This window comes from Halichoerus grypus, chromosome 4, assembly GCF_964656455.1.
Source record: "Halichoerus grypus chromosome 4, mHalGry1.hap1.1, whole genome shotgun sequence".
In the NCBI taxonomy this organism is placed as follows: Eukaryota; Metazoa; Chordata; class Mammalia; order Carnivora; family Phocidae; genus Halichoerus; species Halichoerus grypus.
In genome coordinates, this window is record NC_135715.1 from 165,891,415 (window position 1) to 165,906,277 (window position 14,863).

Consider the following 14,863-nt stretch of genomic DNA (forward strand, 5'->3'; position numbering starts at 1 on the left):
CCGAAAGGGAACAAACTCACGTTGGAGGGGAATGAGCTCTGAGTCAGATTATGAAGGATTGGGGAGTCAGGCTGGAGTAGAGAAAACATGAGGCCCATTCCCACCAGAGAGAGCTGCTTAAACTACAACACATTTGAGGAAGTGGGTCAAATTTGTACAAGGGGCAGCAGGTCTGGCTTACCTCAAATATTCCAACAAGGAGAGGTTAGAAGAGGAGATTAGCATTCTCTTTAGTGGGTGGGCATTCTCATCAGTGATGAGGCAGAAGAATTTAGGTTTAATAGAGTCAAAAAATAACGATCTACCACTGACTTTGTAAGCAGACCAGCCACATAATTTTCAGGGCCTGGTGCAAAACAAAACTTCGGGGCCCCTTGTTCAAAATGATTAAGAATTTCAAGACCGTGGGGGCACCTGGGTGGCTCAGTCTGGTAAGCATCTCTGATTTCGGCTCAGCTCGTGGTCTCTGGGTCCTGGAATTGAGCTCTGTGTCAGGCTCCACACTCGGTAGGGGGTCGGCCTGAGGGTACTCTCTCCATCTCCCTCTGCCTCTTCCCTCACCTCTCTCTCTCTCGAATAAATAAATCTTAAAAAAAAAAAAAGAAGAAGAAGAAGAATTTCAAGACCATGACAGAGGAGCATTAAACCAAGTATGGAACCCTTCTGAACCCAGAGCCCTTGTGAGCGTACAGGTCACACGCCTGTGAAACCTGCCTTATCATTCAGGGTATGCTAGTGCAAATACTTCCCAAAGACTATGATTCTAGCATCTGCTCACGAGATGCATTGGAAAAGGAAAATATTTGAGGTAGAAATACCCACAAAGTGACTCTTTATTGTAATTTGCCAAGAGACACTGCAGAGAAAAATTTAGGAGAAGTTGACAACAAAAAGATGTAAGGCATAAAGGACAAAGAGAGGTTGAGGTTGAAATCACCTCAAGTTAAGCAGGAGGATTAGAACAAGGGAAAATACGGTAGGCGTGCTTTTTTAACTGACCAACTCATTTCATTAACCAATGGTGTTATTCCCTCTGTAAAATGTGCTCACCGATGTCCCAGCACACTGCATGCTAGCGCGAGATGGAAGCTCCAGAAGGGCAAAGGTTTTTGTCAGTTTTGTTCATTCCTATATTCCCAGGTACCCGACATATAATAGCCAGGGCCTGGTCTATAGTGGTCACTAACCAAATGCTGAATGAATGACTGAATGAACCTGTGCTAGTAGATGCTTCTCTAAAACACTGTGATTCTACTATAAATTGATCTCCTAAATCCTTATGTAAAGACAATTACTTTCCCAAACCTGTTCATGCCATTTGTATTTGCTATCGTAATCATGTGATTTAATCAATTACGGAAAGCAATGAAGTGTGTATGCGAAGAAAGTTGTTTTTACAAAAACAAAGTTTTTGAATCCTTCGAAAGACTCGGTAAAGGCTGGTTGTTGGGGGAAATTGTATTAGTTAGATGTGGAAAACACAACCATGAAAAAAGAGGGGGAAATACATAAAACTCTAGAATTCTTGACTCAGGTTGCTTTGCAAGGGGCTCTACACTCTCACTCTACTTTAAACAGATGAAACCGGGAAACTGTAGCCTATTATGGAAGTGCTTAATTCAAGAAACACCATGCAGATGTCACGCAGCAGACTCATGCTCGAAGAAAAGGTCTCAGCCCTACATCAAAAGACAGGTGAAGACTGTAACGTATATGCCATATGTCTGCATGATGTATTTATCATTTTTTTGTAATTTCTACTTTAACTGAGGTTTTTTTGTTTGTCACTTATTGTTACCATTTATTGAGTACCTACTATGTGCTGAGCATAGTAATACCTGCTCTATTCACATTATATGTGGGTGGCAACCCTGCCAGGTAGTAGTAGCCTTAGTCCCATTTTATAGACAAATAATCTAACACTCAGTTGCTTTAGTTAAGTTTTTACTTGCCTCAAGGCTACACAGAAAGGGCCAGAGCTGGATATAAACCCAGGATCCTCTGGCTCCAAATCCCAGCATCTTCCTACCATATCACAATTAAGTGATTTGCTCAAAGTAACTGAGGTCTTCCTACTATAAACCTAATTTACTTTCCATTACATCAAGTTAACTGAATATTTTAATGAGCTGACCAACCACGAGGTCTGATTGCATCAGATAAGAATAAACCAAAATAAAATTGAATAAATAAGTGAATACATAAGCAAACTAACTTAAGGGAAATAAACCAAAATGTCAGCATATTGTGCCAATGGCCTAATTATAGATTATAATTATATGCTATATAATTATAGTTATAGATAATAGATTTATATTTATAATTTAATTTATTATTTTACATTTATATTTAACATATATTTTAATTTCTACTGACCCAATTATTTGCATTCCCTATCCTGGGAAGTCCCTTCCTGATATCAAGCTACCTGGGAGGTGAATTTTAATCAGAATGCTGATTGGTGAGCATAGAGTAAAAATTGCTTTGGGAGGATGTTTTATGCAAACTCTAGAAAAGCCTGATGAAATATCCCTATTCCATAACCAAATACACCACTCTGATGACCAGATAATGAAAATCCCAAATTCAGTACCCTTTTACATCAAAAGTATGAGTTCCTTTGGAGTGGAGAAAGTGGTATGGAATGAAATTGATAAGCTATATGTGATAGGCAGAATGGCCCCCAAAGATGTCCAAGCCCTCCTCCCTGGAACCTGTGAATATGTTTCCTAACACGGCAAGAGGGGCTTCGCAGAGGTCATTAAGGTCAGGGACAGGGATTATCCAGGTGGGCCCGATCTAATCACATAAACTCTTAGAAGCAGTGAATTGTATTTCTGTCACACACCCATTTATATTTTCCACATCTCTGCTGAACATTTATTTCTTACATAATTAGGGAAAGAGTTGCGAATTCAAATGAAAAGAAAAAAAGGGAGATAGAAAATATCTTCCCAAACTAAAACACCTGAGAATGAACAGGCTGGATGGAGGGAGGCACAGGACATGTCAGGACCTTTATTTGTCAGTACTATTTAGGTTGTAAGTGACAGAAACCAGACTGGGTCATGTGCCCATCCCTGGACCAATTATAGTTTCTAGAGCATGGCGCACCAACTCTGGGGGGAAGAGTACCAAATTCACATGGAGTGTGGGAGAGGAAGACACACAAAGAAGAGGGAGTAAAGAAGTGCTTATTCTTCAAACGGTGTCCCCAACCCTAATAGAAAAAGAGGCAAGGTCAGGTGCATGGGGGGAGGGTCCTAACGAATGGTAGGAAGAGGAGTAAAGGTCACGATGAGCTCAGTTTTAAACACATTCAAGTCCTCATGTCAGAAATTGTCTCCAGTGTAGATGTTCTAAAGGCAACTGGAAATGGGTCACTAAAGAAGTAATGAGGGGCGCCTGGGTGGCTCAGTCGTTAAGCATCTGCCTTCGGCTCAGGTCATGATCCCAGGGTCCTGGGATCGAGCCCCGCATCGGGCTCCCTGCTCAGTGGGAAGCCTGCTTCTCCCTCTCCCACTCCCCCCTGCTTGTGTTCCCACTCTCGCTGTCTCTCTCTCTCTGTCAAATAAATCTTAAAAAGCTTAAAAAAAAAAAGAAAGGGGGCACCTGGGTGGCTCAGTCGTTAAGCGTCTGCCTTCGGCTCAGGTCATGGTCCCGGGGTCCTGGGATCGAGCCCCACATCGGGCTCCCTGCTCGGCGGGAAGCCTGCTTCTCCCTCTCTCACTCCCCCTGCTTGTGTTCCCTCTCTCACTGTCTCTCTGTCAAATAAATAAATAAAATCTTAAAAAAAAAAAAAAGAAAGAAAGAAAGAAAGAAAGAAAGAAGTAACGAGATTTCCAAGTCATCAGCACTGACGCGAACAGTTTTGTGAAGACTCTTTCTACATTGAGGGACAAAGATCCACCTCAAATTACTTTAAACCAAGCAACTGAAAAAGTCTAGGGTGAAATGCAGAGGCTTCACTGTATCTAGATGGTGACAGGTGTCTGTCTTGCTCCCTCTTCTCAGTTCTACTTTGTCTGTGCTGACGTCATTCCCAGATATGCCCTTCCCGCGGGCAGTCTGAGCATTCTTGCACCCAGTTAGCAACACCCGTGGAGAGCACTGCCCTCACAATAGTCCCAGAGAAGGGCCTGGTGCTCTTTGGACTACCTTTTTGTCACATCTGGAAACAATCTCTATGGCAAGAGAGGAAAAAATACACGGATGGGCCAGCCCCGGATCGAATGTCCAAGCCTGGAGCCAACGAGAAGGGCCAGCAGAAGTATGCCAACTGAAGGTGACGGATGAGCATAAAAAGTCCTTCTCTCTTTCCTTTTTCTTTTGACTTCATCCCAGTTTCAACCCAGTATGTCGATTGAGGTGCCCTCTACCCTCTGCTGGGCACTCCATGACGGCTCGCTGGCTTACTTGCCCAAATTAAATTTGTACATCCATTTCCTTGTCACCATAACATAGGGAGTGGCTCCACATCCTGGGCCCCAGTTTGACACCAGTTCTTCCCTGATGAAAATCCTAATGCAGCCGATTTTCCTCCAAATGTGTGCCAAACATATTATATCCCTTTGATCAAAATTATGCAAAGAACCAGATGTTTACTTTTCGTTATCTTATAGATAACAGTCGGTGTTTGAATGACCTTACCTGGTCTTTCACTGTCCTTGTCCTTTGAATTCTGTTTTGGGTTGTGTGTTCCCACACACAACCGTGTTATTTTTCTCAGATTATTTTCTTTCACTGGTCTTTCACTGTCCTTGTCCTTTGAATTCTGTTTTGGGTTGTGTGTTCCCACACACAACCGTGTTATTTTTCTCAGATTATTTTCTTAGATTGAACTGGAACATACTAACATGGTCTTTTCATTTTCTATTGCTACAGTAACAAATTGCCATACATTTACAGGCTTAAAACAACATTCATTTATGATTTTGTAACTTCCATGGGTCAGAAGTCTGGGCAGAGCGGGGCTCAAGGGTTTTTCTCTGTTCCAGGTCTCATAAGACCAAATCAAGAGTTGCATTCCTTTCTGGGGGCTCTGGGGAAGAATCTACTTCCAAGCTTTTTCAGTTGTCAGAATTTCATTTCTTGCGGTTGTAGGATTGAGGTCCTTGTTTGCTTGCTGGCTGTCACCCAGGGGCTGCCCTTAGCTCTTCAAGATCTCTCTTCAGTCCTCGCAGGCGGCTGCCTGTGCTCAGAGCAGGTAACAGCACTTCAAGCCCTTCTCACGCTTGGAGTCTCTCCCTTGGATTCCTTCTCTGGCCTCCTATTCCACTGCATGTCTTTGACTCCAAGCAGAGTTCTCTGCTTCGAAGGATCCACCTGGATTATCCACATCTATAATCTTAACTGCAGATGCGAAGTCCCTCTTGCCATGCGAAGAAGCGTATTCATAGGCTCCAGGGAGCAGGGCCTGGACATCTTTCTCCACTCCAAAGGAACTCATACTTTTGATGTAAGAGGGTAGTGAATTTGGGGATTCCATTATCTAGTCATCAGAGTGGTGTATTCAGTTGTGAGGTAGGGATAGTTCATCTGACTTTTCAGAGTTTACATGAAATATCTTCCCAAGGCAATTTTTACTCTAGGCTCACCAATCAGCATTCTGATTACAATTCACCTCTCAGGTAACTAGATATCATGAAGGAACTTCTCAGGATAGAGAATGGAAATAATTAAGTCAATAGAAATTCAAATAAATGAATATAAGTATAAAATAATATGTAAATGTAAATTAGAAATATATATATCAAGTTAAAATAAAATGATGACACTCTGATATCAACTGGAATGGGTAATATCCATCAACAACTAAAGGAATGGTCATGTCTAAGCGGACTTAAAACTTGCAGCACTCTCACTCTGTTGCAGGGCCTCACTGAGGGATCCCGTGAGACGTGCTGCCAGAGCCTTACAGGGGCCCCATCATCTCTCTCTTCACCAAATCACCACTGAAGAAAGATAGTGGAAGATAATTTCTACACAAATGCTGACTGACATAAGCATAGAAGCTTCTTCAAGAGTGAGTAGGGATGGGGGCGCCTGGGTGGCTCAGTTGGTTAAGCATCTGACTCTTGATTTTGGCTGAGGTCATGATCTCAGGGTCATGAGATCGAGTACCGTGTGGGGCTGCGTGCTCAATGCAGAGTCTGCTTGAGATTCTTTCTCTCCCTCTCCCTCTGCCCCTCCCCCCATTCTCTCTCTCTCTTTCAAATAAATAAATATTTGGGGGGAAAATATGAGTAGGCAGGGATGAAGAGAGGGGTAGTGGATGTCCCAACCAGGGAGAAATGAGCCATTCTGTAAGAGGTGCTACTTTCCTAGCCTGCCTCTCTTAGTATCTTGACTGTTAAAGAGATTCACTTGGCATCTCAAATTTCTGGAGATGTTCTTTATCAATGGCTTTACAAATATAACTAAAGAATTCCACACAGCAGAATGGAAACCAAACCCACATACATACACACATGCTTATACGTGTATATGCATATACATATACTTATATATATATTTTTTTTATATATTTAAATATATATATTTAAATAGGATTCTATGTGGACTTGGTGTTAATTTACAATCCCTCAGGTCTCTGTTACATCTCATGCTATCTGTGTGGCCAATGGGTCTGCATCAGAGTCCTAAACCCTGCCCCCTTTGTGTCCATATCATCTTGGTTTTCAAGCAGCCATGGTTTTATATTATCATTTGACACTATAATGGCAGAAAGGTTTTCCCTTCTCTTTGGCCGGTCCAATAACTAAATTGACATAAGACAAATTAACAGGAGAAAAATAAATTTAATTTCATACATATGAGAACCCCTAAAGATATGAGACTCAATGGTAGTCAGAGAATTGAGGCTTAGATGCCATCCTGAGCTAGGCAATGGGATAGGAGCGTGGGCCTTCCAAGTGTGTGTGTGTGGGGTGAGGGGGGAGGCAATTCACAGAGAGATAACGAGAGCTGATGTTTGCTAATCAGATGTTTGTCCTGCCATGCAAGCAAGTCTTTCAGATAAAAAAAAAGTTATTTCTGGTCATAGCTCTCTTTCTGGGCCAGGCCCCCTCTCTAAATTCTTTAAGGCAGTTAAGGGATGGGTAAAAGTTTTTCCTGAGTCTGCTGACTCTTGGCTGCCTTCAGCTCAAAGTAATCCACATGCTAAAGTGGTCCATTGCGGGGCGGCATACTCTGCTCCCCTTCAACGCCAAATACTACTTTTCCTTATTGATCACAACTCAACCTACAGGATGAGTGTGCCCCATCCACCTGCTTCATCGCCTCCCACCCGAATTCTTGCAGCAGCACTTCTTGTATTACTATGTGACTCTCTTCAGTATTTATTTTTACTTTTTCTGTACTTGTGTGTTTATTGTTATTTATTACTGTATTACTTTTATCACTCGGCAAGAATTTGTACACTCTCTGTAGACTCTTAAATCACCAGTTGAGGAAGAGAACCAGCAGGTGAAAGAGGAAAGAAGAGCCATTTGCCAAACTCCAAATGCAGCCAGACACCATGAATATATCATAAAAGAGGTCGACTGCCTAGGACTTTCATAAACCTTGATTTTCATTAGATTCCCCTCCAACTTTTTCATAATCTAGGCTTCCTGCCCTGTGTTAATTATATTTCTGACCCAAAACCAACAAACTAAGAGGCTGCATGTTGTGATGGAAAGTGTGCTGGACCAGGAGCCAAAAACTGTGAGGTTTAGGGCCAATTCTAGAGCTAACCAGCTGTGTGACCTTGAACAAGTCACTTCATCTCTCAGAAATGTTGTCCCCTCACTTTTTCAACGAATAGCAAATGAAATTACGTCTATAATTTCTTCCCAAAGTTATGTCATTCTTTGATTCGGGTTCTCTTTATTCTTACTATTGATACACTGTATATAACAACATCATCTACAATTCTTATACACCCGCCTAAGTTTTTTTTTTATTATGTTATGTTAATCACCATACACTACATCATTAGTTTTTGATGTAGTGTTCCATGATTCATTGTTTGCATATAACACCCAGTGCTCCATGCAGAACATGCCCGCCTAAGTTTTTATTACTATTTTTTGCTAAACATAAATTAGGATTCATGAGCTATCTAACACTAAAAATGAACACCACATGCAATTTCAAAAACAATTTTGTTAAATTTATTTGAGGTACGATTCAGCGAATGAGGTATTTGACATGCCATGGTGAAAATAAACCTTGGTTTTAAAACCCAGCAAATAAAAACTGGATCTGAAAAGCTGGAGCTAAGACTGGCTGGGGTCCATCATCTTTATGAGAATAGAGGGACTTAGAACATAGCATTTGCCTAAGAACTGGGCAGATAATCTGAGCAAGAGGGCAGGGGGTGGTAAATTGGTGGGAAAATTAAAGATACATTATCCCCAGCTGTTGGATTTTTCATGCTGTTGAGTTTTGAGGTTACAGCGTGTAACTCGAGTATGAAACATCACTGGGAGGAAGAGAACTCATTTAATATTACGTTAGTTGTAGAATTATAACTAGGTGTAAAGCAAAGAAAGTAGTTATCTATTATTCATTCCTTCTGAATAGACATTTCCTGTCTGTGAATACAAAGCATGACTAGAATTCACTTGCCGAAACTCGGGGATGCTACAAGAGAACATTTCATTTTCATTTGATCTGACCTTGTGTATGATAATGGAGCTCCTTTAAAACACCGATGCTTGTCTTTTCTTCTTAGATTGCACCCGGGAGAATTATTCCTACCCCTGGCCTCCCAGGACAGGAAATTAACCTAAGAGGATGTCAGAGACTTGTCCGAGTCATGCCAACGCTGTCTCTTAAGGCAATCCGGAAGAGATCTGGCCACAAAAACCAGTCAAGTTAGTTCTCCGTGTAGCTATATGTGCCTGCCCATGTGATAAGAAGACTCTGTCACTGACATCTGAGCCCACCAACTGGAAACTGGCGTGTCAGACTGACCAGAAATTAACATACGTCCTTGCTCTATCCCAGTGTCTCTGGCTGCTGAGGGAACATGAGAAGGTGGCTTCTCTTTAGAATGGTGGTGGAAAGGAAGAGTCCGGTTAGAGATGTTGTACAGGACACCGGTGTATGGGACAGAAGCATACTGGACATCGGTGGGCCAGCCATAGTGGATCAGACACACCTGAGTCTCAGGCTCAGCTGCTAAACCAAGTGCCCTGCCTCCTCACCAAGGCTTTGATCTGAACCAAAGCATAAGACCCCAAGCTGCAAAGAACCTCAATAAACAGAGATAAGACTCCCCTTGGTTTTCTTCTTTCGTTTTGTTTTCTCCAATTATCTTATGCAATAAATCAACTTTAAAATTCAGTCAGTTTTGACCTAGAATCTAATCTACTCATTTTCTAAAAAATTATTAAATCAAAACATAATCTCATTGCATTGATGTGTCATCCAGTTCAGGCCCTCCATAAACTGATGGCTAGATGGGTGGATAGTTGAGTGGGTGGGAGGATGCATGGACGGATGGATGGATGACAGATGGATAAATGAAATGGATGAATTCCCTTTCCTGGACTCTAGTTACGGGCTCCAACCTCTAAAAGCACTGAATTCATGTAGATACCCCTTTGCTAAAATCCTGCACTGATTAAAAAGTGAATGTAAATTTTCTCTGATGAGCTTTTTATCATGTTCAGAAGAAGGAGAAGTCTGATATAAAGTAGTAAAACAAGAATAAACAAACCTATAATTTGGAGTAGCAGCTCTGGGGACAATAACAAGGTTTTCCAATCTCCCAGATCATAATTAACAGTGTAAAGAATTAAAGGGAAGTTCAGAAAGGAGTGCTTAAACCTTTTTGTAAATTTAAAAACAAGTAATGATCTCCATTGCTGTTCTCCAGGTTTATTCAAATTTGGACAATTAGGACAATTAAACATAAAACAGAGACAGTTCTAAAGAGGGAGCTGCAACAAAGCAGAGTAATTGCTGGTACGGGCTATCAAATTTACATAAAAAAAGATTAAAAAGCTGATTTACATTTAAAAAACAAGATCAGGCAACATCTAAAATAGATAACACAACCCGCTGAGAAAAGCTCTTCCCATCAATAAAGGAGAAGCAAAGGTGATTATACATAACAAAACTAATCTTCTATATTGCTTTAATCACCTAAAACCACTTTAACTGTTTATTTGGGAACTGTTATGTGAAAAAAAAAAATATTGCATGTAAAAGTGTCTAATTTCCAGGTTGCAATAAAACATAGACACCATCAGAATCCTGCTCACACATCCTCTGTTTATCACCTGCTCTCTTCTCTAGATCCTGTCTTCTCTTGGTTATCAAAGTTTTCACCAATTACAAACCTACCCTACTCATTGTAGAACTTGAAAATTTGCCATGTAATTGGTTTAACAGATGCTTCCAGAATAGCAGTTCTGTTTATTGTTACAGCATCTCATGAACAAAGTAGATTGTAAAGCCTTTTCCTTCCTGGACTGAGCATCTACGTGGCATTTTGAACTTTTTTTTTTTTCAAAACAAAGAACATAATTACCTGAATTTCAATATGTGCCATGACCGATCCTTTGTTAATATTTGCTATTATGTAGGGGTTTTTTTTCAAGAACAGTTACTTATTCATTAGTTCAGTACTTTCATGATTTGAACTTAAAGAATCAAAAACACTTAAACAGATCTCAAAATTGGGGGCTCAACTGCCATTAATATATATTGATGTTCTTAAAGCTTCTTGTGAAATCACCCTAGAAGCTAAGAAGAAAATTACAATTATCCCAGTCCCGATTACAACTTAGGCTAGGAAAAACAGACAAAAGCTAGAAATTGGGATAAATTGGTAAATTCCCATTTCAGTTCCTTTATAAAGAAGGAATGAAATACTGATGATATCTAGAGATTTTAATATACCAAGTGATGGGATTCAAGGCATACTACCCCAAAATATGGCCCCTCTGTATATTGAATATCTTAAGCTAAAGGAGTCTGAGAAACAGCAAGTGTAGGAAGGACTCTCTGACCTCCCCCTTCTCCCTGCAGCAGGTTATAAGACCCTGAGTTGAGAGGGGGCCCTCCCTGTCCCCAGAGGAAAGGAGCAGCCTTGTCTCCAAATAGGAGCAGGCTTGTCTCCAAATAGGAGCAATCCGAACAAAAGGGCCTTGCTAAGTTTCCCTCAGGGTGCTACCTTTAGCTCACACCCCTCTGTCCTATCACATTTCCCCATAGCTTTCAATTCGTTATCAAACCTCATATAAAAACACTCAGGGCCAACTCTTTCTGCAGGTCTTCATTTCCTTATGAAGGCTCCCATGTCACATAAAACTTACATTAAACTATTAAATGAATGTGCATGTTTTTCCCTTATTCTTCTCTCTGCTGTTACAGGGGCCCCAGCTGAAAACCTAGAAAGGTAGAAGGAAAAAATATTTTTCTTCCCTACACAACAAACCACAGATCAAACAACAGGAATAAAAGCAAAATTGAAATTTAAGACAAGAAAGGAGAAGATAGATTTGATTTTAAACAGTTTTACAAGTTCTCCCAAAACTCTACAAAAACGCTCAAATCCCTCTAGCCCCTGTGGCACGTGCCTACTGTCTGTTATTTATGATTGCATGTGTTTGTGAATCAAATAGCAAGAATTTGTATGTTATAAAAGACTTCAAATATCTAACCAAGCTGGGCATCACTTTTTTTCTTATGGAATGAATCCGATTTCCCACTCATTTCTATTATAAATAGGAAATGTGATCCCACAGGAAACAAAGGAAGAGAGATTATGGCAAAAAAAGAAAAGAAAAAAAAAACAGATATGGTAAGAAGGTGGTCAGCACTGTGGCCTCTCCTGAACTGTGGTCCCCAATGTATTGAATTCCCAAAAACAGAAAACATCACGTACCTTTACTGTGGAACGGCATCAGTTAACACTTCCCCTTGTCGGGTCTGTACATTTGTAACTTCCTACATCTGATTTATTTAAAAATAACTCCTATAAAAAGTATCACAAAAGGTAGAAGACAAAATAAAATTTAAGACAAGCCATCGACCCTCACACATACAGAATGAAACAGTAGCATAATAAGAACTCCTATAATAATAGGATTCCAAAACTTAAAACCTGCAAGGGTACTTGTGGTTGTACTAATGCATCTCTTTCCCTGGGAATGGTCCTAAAGTACTTCCTAGGGATGAGAGAAACCTAGGATTGGATCCAAGAGAGAGAGTAAGCTAAAACTAGGTTATACCTTCAGTTTTGCCCTAATGTTCTCTAGGACTTGGGGTTAGAGGCTGAACCGCGGCGCATCTTAGCTCACCCTTCAGCCAAAGGACCTCGCTGGCTTTCCTGCCAAGCTCCAGAAATGAACAGATGAACTAGAAATGGCAAGTCACCCTGGATCCTTTAGATAAAGGTCCTATAAATATTTATTACTGCTGTTACTTCACAGTAAGACATGCTGCAGCCCCGGACACGACTATTTCAACTATACACACAAGGCTACCAGGAAGAGAAGACAAAAGCTTGCTTTCACTAAGTACCATATAAACAGGAATTGGTCAGCATCCACCCGCGTAATATTTTTAAATGTCCACAATATGCTCATATATGGAATATATAAAGATACAGGCTGTACTTTAAGAAGTATGCAAGGTAAAAAGGAAAATGATGAAAACATACAGAATAATAAAACATATAACAAGAAATGCTATAAACAAAAGAACAAACAATATGGATGGCTCTTGCAGGGGTAAAGACGAGTGAAGGAGGCCAGATTACATACTGCACGGTTCCATTTTATATGAAGTTCAAGAATGCTCGCAACTAGTCTATAATTAGAGGTCAGAATTGTGGTTACCTCTTACTGGCGGGTGGATGCTAATGGACTGAGAAGGAGCATGGGGTGCTGGAAATGTTCTAGATCTTGATCCAAGTGGTGGTTTCTGGGGAAAATACATATGTAAGAATTCATCAACCTGCACACTTAAGATGTGTATGCCCTTTATGTATGTTATACCACACAATTTTTTTTTAATTTTTTTAAATAAAGAAGGGCTACGGGAGCCTTAAATTTGAGTCTAGCTCTGTGGAATGGATGCATGAATGTCAGCGAGACGTAAGAGTGACTGGAGTGGCCAGAGAGGGGCAGGGTCCCTCAGAGATTGTTTTAGGTTTCTGTATGGTGAGGGGCTTGATTCGGCAAAAAAGAAGGGAGAGGGCATCCCCCAAAAGGAATAGCAAGAGGTTCCCAGATAGTGCAAGACTAACTACTAGGTTTGCAAGTCATCACAAACACCATAGACCAAGGACTACAACCAAAGGCTCAAGGATGAAAGATCTGGCTAAATGCTCTCCGCGGAACAAATGGCAAACAGTTTTTATGACTCAAGAATTTGGGTGACATAAGCTATCCGGAGACAGTTTAGGGTCAGAATATTTAAAGTCTTCTCACACTGGTGAAAGTCAGAACTCAAACAACTGTTCAGTCCACAGACGTCTCAGATGCAGTCATCAAAATGGCGTCTCTTTCCTCCAAGAGCGTTTGAGAAGCAGCCACTGCCAGATCCACTGCATGCACGGAAGAGGAAGAACACCTTTCTCTCTCCACCTCTCACACTTCCCATCCTTCAGCAAAAAAATCAGGAGAAAGGCTGGGCTTCCTGAAGCACAGCTTGAGATGGGAATTCAGGGGTGCATGACTTCCGGAGGACACACACAAAAGTAAAAAGCTGTCAGAAGGTGAAGGGAGCCGGCAGGGGAAGGAGGGCATCAAGAGGGCAGGAAGGCAGGTGGACCTGCCGAGGTGCTGCCCTTTAGAGGAGGAGATTTGCCTTCTGCGCCCTCATGTCAATCATTTACTACAGGATGGGTGGAGAGGACAGTAGCCTCCAGTAAAGAGGTTCCTGTTGGCCCAGGGCAATTTTTGGAGAAAAGGAAGCTGAGGATAATGTGCCAGCCTGGTGGAAGGATGTGGGCTGGGCAGTGGTCACTACAGAAGCTACCAGAGCCCGGCGCCCATCCGCACAGTCGCAGGTCATGTCGGCTATCAGACCAGCCATGACACTGTCCTCAGGACCTGCACAGTCAACTTCTCAGAAACTTGTTTGTTTTTCCTACAAAAGAAATCTCATCTCCATATCAAAGATGCAGATGGGTTTTGGTGATACTTCGTTTCTCCGGTGTTAACTCGATAGTAAAACAATGTGATGATCGTTAGCATTAGGCTGTGGTAATAGGCTCAAGTCCGCTTTCGGAAATGAATTCCCTTCAGATCCCAGGAAATTTGGGAGGAACAGAGAAACAGAATGAAAGTTCGGGAGGGGGACAGAAAGTGTCTTCTCTCAAGCTATAAATCATAGAAATTGAATTAGATCATCTCAAATTGAGGGACGAAAAGCCAGATATAGACCCATTTCACGACACTGGCTGACATGGATTCCATCTGGAACTCACCGAGAGCATGACTTACTCGGAGGTCTCCTCTGACAATGCAAGCCCTTAACATGAAGACATGTGTAACGTTACTGGAGGAAGAGCGGAATCCCATGATTTGCCTAGAAAGCAAACTGAGCATCAGGCATATGCATTTCTGAAGGCTACTCTCAGTGTCTCTGTGAAAATCTGCTTTTTGCATAGCTCAAAATTCATAAGATCCCATTCTCTTTCCAGACACAGTCAACACAATCAAACCATTTTAATCTCAACCCTAGGGCAACAGATCAAAACTAGAACCTAATTAAGTATGCGGTAACTGGATCAGTCAGGACTCCAGCGAGGGTCCCTAAGGAGATGTTCATGAAGAGTTTATTTGCGGGTATGGGTAGGGTTAAAAGAACCCTACAGGGATGGTGGGGCTATCAACACCAGGGCTGCTACCAGCCC

At 41.4% G+C, this 14,863-nt stretch overlaps 1 long non-coding RNA gene across 16 annotated transcripts in view; it reads right to left on the reverse strand.

Moving 5' to 3' along the window:
• LOC118522037 (uncharacterized) overlaps window positions 1-14,863 on the reverse strand; it is a 302,008-nt gene that overhangs the window by 227,977 nt on the left and 59,168 nt on the right. Inside the window, exon 2 of one of the 16 annotated variants that reach the window (XR_013447336.1) lies at window positions 415-586. The exons of 13 other annotated variants lie outside the window; for them this stretch is intronic. This is a non-coding gene — a long non-coding RNA (uncharacterized LOC118522037). 2 more of the 16 variants (XR_013447349.1, XR_013447348.1) reach the window with 2 other exon arrangements.